Source organism: Gavia stellata, chromosome 3 (genome assembly GCF_030936135.1).
Source record: "Gavia stellata isolate bGavSte3 chromosome 3, bGavSte3.hap2, whole genome shotgun sequence".
Taxonomy (NCBI): domain Eukaryota; kingdom Metazoa; phylum Chordata; class Aves; order Gaviiformes; family Gaviidae; genus Gavia; species Gavia stellata.
The window spans coordinates 77994449-78001013 of record NC_082596.1 but is presented as its reverse complement, the minus strand read 5'-3'; positions in this window follow the sequence as shown (position 1 = coordinate 78001013).

The following is a 6565-nucleotide window of genomic DNA, read 5'->3' as shown; positions in this document are numbered from 1 at the left end:
AAGTTGACCTGAAAGGAAAGTGGCCAGTGCTACAAGGTGTTGTCCTTCGCTAGGACCATGGTGATGCAAATATTTGTGTTGCTTGTCAAACTAAACTTTGCCATGTGTATTTTTACTGATGAAGTCCTAATGTGGCTTGGATCCTTTTGCTGGATCAGACTTTCTGATGGCCTGCTACAACAGACTTTCTGATGGCCTGCCCTTGAACTACTTCATCAAAGGGAGTATTCTTGAGGGAGACACGTAAAAGTGAAATAATGCCATGTCCTCTGATAATAGTCTCATGCAGTGAAGAACCATTGACAGGACTCATTTTTCTCTTGAGAGTCTGTAAAATAGGTTAATAAAAAAATCAGTTCTTGCCCTTCTGTTTTGCTAAGGTTTGAGTTTGTTCTTTGAATCAGGAGCTGCGATTGGACAGGTTCTTTTTTTGGCAGCTCCTTAGGCTGAAGAGCAGCATAGGAGAATTTTCTTTTGAATGGAGGTGTATGCAAAGTATGGTTTTTAATTCCTGAAGTATGTGAGGAAAATTACAGCAATTTTAAACTTCCAAGCATGAAACTAAACATTGTTTTTCATATCTTTGCATTTATTCTGACATATTGGGCATTTGAAATGGAAGAAGGGTGGAAGACCAGTGTCATTTTTAAGTCTTTATCATAGTCTTCAGTACTCAACCCTGAGGATGACTGATTTTGATCCATCTAAACTTTTTATGCTCTAATGATCTCCATAAATTATCAGAAGGTTAAGTTAAAACTTATGTGAAGAAACCAGAATTTGTTTTGAATTATGCATTCTGTTACTGTATCTACTGATGTCCCCAAGCAGCAGTTCAAGCTTTGTTTCAGTCAGTGACTCTGCTAAGGATACAATTTTATGATGAGTTAAGCTGGTAAGAATACTTGTTGATATAATCCAGACAATTAAATCAGCAAAAAGCTAGCTGTATAGCAAATGAACAGTCCTGATATTTTTTTTTTTTTTTTGGACTGAGCTTACCACTGGCAGACTAAAATGAGAGTAGAAAGCTTTTTTCTAAGAGCTAAAGAAAAGTAGGTTCTTGGATCATAAACTGACTGAAATTGAGTATAACTTAAACTTGTAATAGAATAAGAGCCCACATCTGCATCATTTTAAATCCTTTGAGTAGTCCCATTTTCCTGCATTATCTATGAAATTTTGCTTTGCTCTTGCTTTTTGGAGGTTGTTTTTTTTTTTTTTCCTGTCAAGTGCAAGTGAGAGATTTCAGCCAAGAAACTGGGAGTCTAATTTTCTTGCGCTGATCAGCAGTTTTACTCCGTATCTCAAAAAAAACCCCAGAGACTGCAGATTTTTTTTAAAGTTTTTTTTTTTTTTTTTTAAATACTATGAGTTTGCTTACACCAGTTGCTCTGTCCCAGTTACTCTTGACTTGATTGTCAGAAAGGAAGATGGCCAGAACTCTAGGTAGTGGCTGAAAATGCTGTCCTAGCTTCCCAGGCTGGGAGCCTGATGAAACAGGGTGCATTTTCTTCATCTGTCTCTACTGAGTTACCTGCTATTGCGGCTCTGATGGTCAGGTCGCTGAACCTCTGACCAGGTGGTTTTGAACATGGGTTGCTGCAAATAATTTAAAAAGAAGACAAAAGAGAAGTGATATGCAATTGTGTTAAGTTTGAAAATGTGAAAGTCTTAAAAAATCACTAGGTTTGAAGTTCACGAATTACTAAGTCCATCCTTGTAAGCAGTCCCTATTAAATGTGAGATTTCTGTAGTTAGCACTGTTTTTTAGAAACAAGACTGTAGATGTTTGCACTGATGGCAGGGGCTTTTATGTGTGATAGAGGGGAAACAAGAAAAAATTTCCTGCATCTAAATGAATAGTCTGTGTATGTTCTGCTTAGAAATGCCCTCAGGAGAAGCTGGTGGAGCCTTCAGAAAATAATCCGTTGACTGAAAAACCTGGAAAGAAAAGGAGGGAAAACACCACATCGGATACTCCTTTGTAGCTTTTTCTTCGGTATTTACCTAATGTCAGTCATTGCTTTGGAAGTTTGTTAGAATTTTCATACTTTAGTTTGCTGCAAAATTAATATACCATAATCTACTGCCACTGGGGTGATTTATTTTTTTCTTGAATGTCTGAATTTTATTAAAAGTCAATGAGGCTTCTCAAAGTATACAGACCCCTTGAAAAATTCCTGCCTATAAGCTTCAGATTTAGTCTTAGCAGTAAAAGAAAGCACTTCAACTCCTGTAACAATCCTTATCCAAGGCTGCAGCAAAGGGAAGGCGGTGCGTTTCTTTCTTCCAATGGGAAAACTCCAGCCTGGAAAACAAGCGGCGGTGTGCTCGTGCCGCGTTGCTGCCAGAGCTGAGCTGGGCACGCCGTCTTGCCTTGCTGTCTCCCCAGGACAAATCTTGTAAACAACCCCCAGCAAAGCTGCATGGATACAACGGCAGTTCTGTTACTCCCAACAAACGTCCTGATAAAGTCGGCGGGTGCGCTCGTAGCACCACATGTTTTTGCAGCTGGCGTTCAGGAAAGTCAGTCAGCAAGCGGCATGGGGGGACCCGCAGCCTGCACAGGGGTGCGAGGCACCCCGCTGCCTGCGCCGAGCGCCGGCAAGGACCGGTTTCAGAGGGACCGAGGGCACGCAGCACTGTGCGTACCCTCAAGGTGCAGTGTTTCTTGCAGTGTGTCTGCACCTCTGTCTCTCCAGGTGGATTTTCCACACCTACCACTGATCCTTGTATCAAACACGTGATTGTATTTAATTATTATTTAATTTGTTGCTTTGTGTTTCTTAAACCTGAATATTGTTTTTTGACTAAAATCTGGTTTACTTCTTACGGTGTGGCTGCTTGTGTTACTAATTTAAATTAAGTTTCTTACTGCTGCACTTGTATTCCTATCCAGTTACCTGTAAGCAGGCTGTTGACTACATAGGTATTTGCCTATAATTCTGCTTTTTTCTTTAAATGAGTTACCCCTGTGTGGCTTTGGCAGGATAGGTTAACTCCAGGCACTTTGTCATTGAACCATACCTCGGGAACATACCCATACACTCCTGCCTCACCTGTATACCTCTTTGTGTTTCTGATGCTTTGTGTCTTCCACTCCCATTTTCCGTTTGTCGTCCCTTGAAATTACTGACTCCTCCCCAGTTTTCTTTTTGTGTAGCTCAAAGGCTTTCAGGTGTGTTGGCAATGGATTTTTGCCTGTTCCTAAAGGGAAAACCCATATGAACAGTGGCCAAAACAATTTACGATTCTTATAAGAACAGAGCAAAAGTACAATAAGCCTTGCCCAGAATATTCTCCCAGACTCCAGGGATTTCTTGGACCAGAGATGTTGTTTTGGGGTTTAATGGTCCTTTGTATATTTCTCCATTAATTTGCCAATCGCTCCCTGAAACCATGTGAACTTTTAGCACTCATAACATCCTGTGGCAGGGAAGCCCCCGATCCTACCTGTTATGTGAAGTGTTACCTCCTTTTGGTTATTTTGGCTCCTAATAGTTTTGTTTGATGATCCCCACTTGTTGTGTTGGAAGAGACAATGTGCAACTGATCGCTGACTAGTTTCTTCAGGACACTTGTGATTTTATTGTCTTCTTGTCACATCCCTGATCAGTCATCTTTTTTCCAAGCTGAAGAGTCCTAGATTACTTGTTTGTTCCCTGTATGGAGACTACTCCAAACCTTTCATCATCTTTATCAAATGTTTCTGAACTTTTGTCAGTTTTTATGTCCTTTTCCAGGTGGGGGAACCAGGACTGCACATAATGCTTAGGATGAGGCATTTGTGCAAGTGTTCTGTCCTCCAGTTATCTGGTTGGTGTTTCTTAATGCTACTAAATATCAAGCTGATGTTCCAGTGGAATTGCCTTTCACAGCCTCATTCTTATGTTCTTCTTATGTTCTGAGCAGCAATTGAAAACCTGTTGTTTTACGTGTGATGTTAGCATTATTTTTCTCCACACAAATCACTTTTCTCTGTGTTGAGTTTCATTTGCTTTTATCACCTGGTTGCTCAGTCTTGCAAGATCCTTCTGCAATTCTTTGTCCTAAACTAACAGCTAGTGATTGAATTGTATCCCACCCAGAAGAGTTTTCTGGAAGTCCGCGGGTCCTTGGTAGCTGTGAAGGGATCCTGAACTAGTTGTTTCATTACAACAAGATCATAGGAAAGGAATTTCACGTCAAAATGCTGATGAGCACCGAAGAGAGTGTAGTATTTTCTTTCTAATAGTTAAAAAAATTAAATATCTGTCAACAAAATACTCTCAGAGAATGTTTTTCGTCTGGAAAACACCAGCTGATTGGAGGGAAAAAGGTGTCCTTAGGTACACAGTAGTAAGACTTCTGGCAGCCTCCCCTGAATCTTTTCCAGGGCTCCTCAGCCTAGAAATCTACCTGGGAGGCTCTTGAGAACCACCCCTTGAACTCCCTGGGGCTTCTCAGGCTTCAAATTCACCAACTAACTTGTGAAACAAGGCGGTACCCTGAACATGGTGTTACCAGGATTTCTTGCCCTTGTAGGTCTGAATGTCTCCCTGGCCAGCTGTCAGTCCGGTACACTGTCAGCTGTCTGCTCGTATCTTCAGCTGACACTCCAGGGCAGTGTAGAGGGACTTGGGGAAATGGCCTGAAATACTAAAGATGTCTGTTTCAGATGTTCCAAGTGGATTTTTAAAGCCGTTTTACCCTGTAGAAAACTTTGCATTTTCAACTCTTCATGCTGCATTGTCTGAACTTTTACAAATGCAAAATCTTCTGGGGAATGAAATTCCAGGTCCTGCATGGTAGCAAACAGCATCATGAACCTAACACTAAGTTATAACATTGGATTAAATATGGTAGCCTCTCTCAATAAAAATATGAATGTAATGACAACCAGCATATTTAAAACTTTCTAAATTCTTTTTTGAAACCCACTTGCTAACGTATCAGCATTTGATCAGTTTCTTCACCCAAAGAAAAAGGCAGAAGTAAGGGGGAGAAGGGAGGACAGAACAGAAACTGTTCGGTAACACCCATGGTGCTGGATGCAGATACGTAGGATGTAACTTAAATGATCCAAGGTGAGCTAGCTGAAGGATGGTTCTTGGCAGCTGTTTTTGAAATGTTAACATTAATTCTATGTTCAATTAGGCAGCCTTGTACGTTCCACATACTCGCCATGGAGAGGTGAGCCAGTCTAAGCTTGCAGATGAACACCTGCTAGAGACAGCAGGTGAGGACAGCACATTGGGAGTCAGTCAATCACTGAGAGTTCTGATTATAAAATCACAGATACACGGAAGGATTTAGGTTGAAAGGGGCCTCTGGAGGTCACCTAGTCCAAACGCCTGCTCAAAGTAGGGCTGACTTCATGGTTGGGACAGTTTGCTCTGAGCCTTGTCCAGATCAGTCTTGAAAATCTTTAAGGATGGCGCTTGCACCACCTCTCTGGAGAAGCTCTTCTAATCCTTAACCATTCTCGTGGGGAAGAAGTTTTTCCGTATGTCCAGTTGGAGTTTTCTCTGCTGCAACTTCTGCCTGTTGCCTCTTGTCCTATCACTATGCACCCTTGAGAAAAGTTTGGCTCCATCATCTCTGCAACCATCTCTTGGGGTGTTGAAGAGAGCAGCTGAAACCCCCTTAACAGTCATTTGTCTAGGCTACACAAACCCAGCTCTCTCCTCCCCTCCTCATTCGTCATACCCTGGAGCCTCCTAACCATCTTGGTGGGCATACACTGGTGGCCCTCTTCAGTTTGTTGGCAAATCTTCTAATGGGGGACCTACAATGGACACAGTATTACAGATGCAGCCTCACAAGCAACGGGTAGAGGGGAATAATCACTACCCTCAAACCCCTGGCTACTTCATGACTGTTTTAAATTTCAAGAAGTTTATGCTGCTGCAATTATTCTACAATATTCTTGGTGGGTTTCCATGCCTTGTAACTTCATTTTCATATTCTAATTTTTCAAATTGCTTTTCTCTTGATGACAAAAAATCTGTGCAGCTGTGCAAAATGTGCCGATTTACTGAACAAGAAGATATAACTAGCTTTGTGCAAAGTTCTCTTGAATAGAAAAAGAAAATGAAATGAAATGCAAGATTTTTCAGTAATCATTGCTTAAGGGCTTTTTATGTGGTGACATGCTCATGATAAATAATGTAAATTATTTTGAATTATAATTTTAAAAAATATCATACTTCATGTGTGGATCATCTTTAATGCAAAGATACATACCTTCTTTTCTGACTCAAAATACATACCTCTTAATGCAGAAAGGGGCTGGGACTCGTAGGAATACCTCATGATCTCCACTCAGTGGACCAATAAATTGTTCTAGAAATATTGGCTATGGAGGCAGAAAACACATTTCTCAGCTCTGTCTGCAGTACAGAATGGAGCCAAAGGGCATGACTACATCACGGTAAAAAAAGGAACAGCCAGAAGCTCCCAGCTTCATCCCCTGCCTACACACATATGTCCTACAGGCAAAGAGCGTTTCAGTGCTTTGAGTCTTGCTGTCTGCATCGACGTATAATGGATCTGCTCTTGGGGACAATCTCCGAGTACTAGT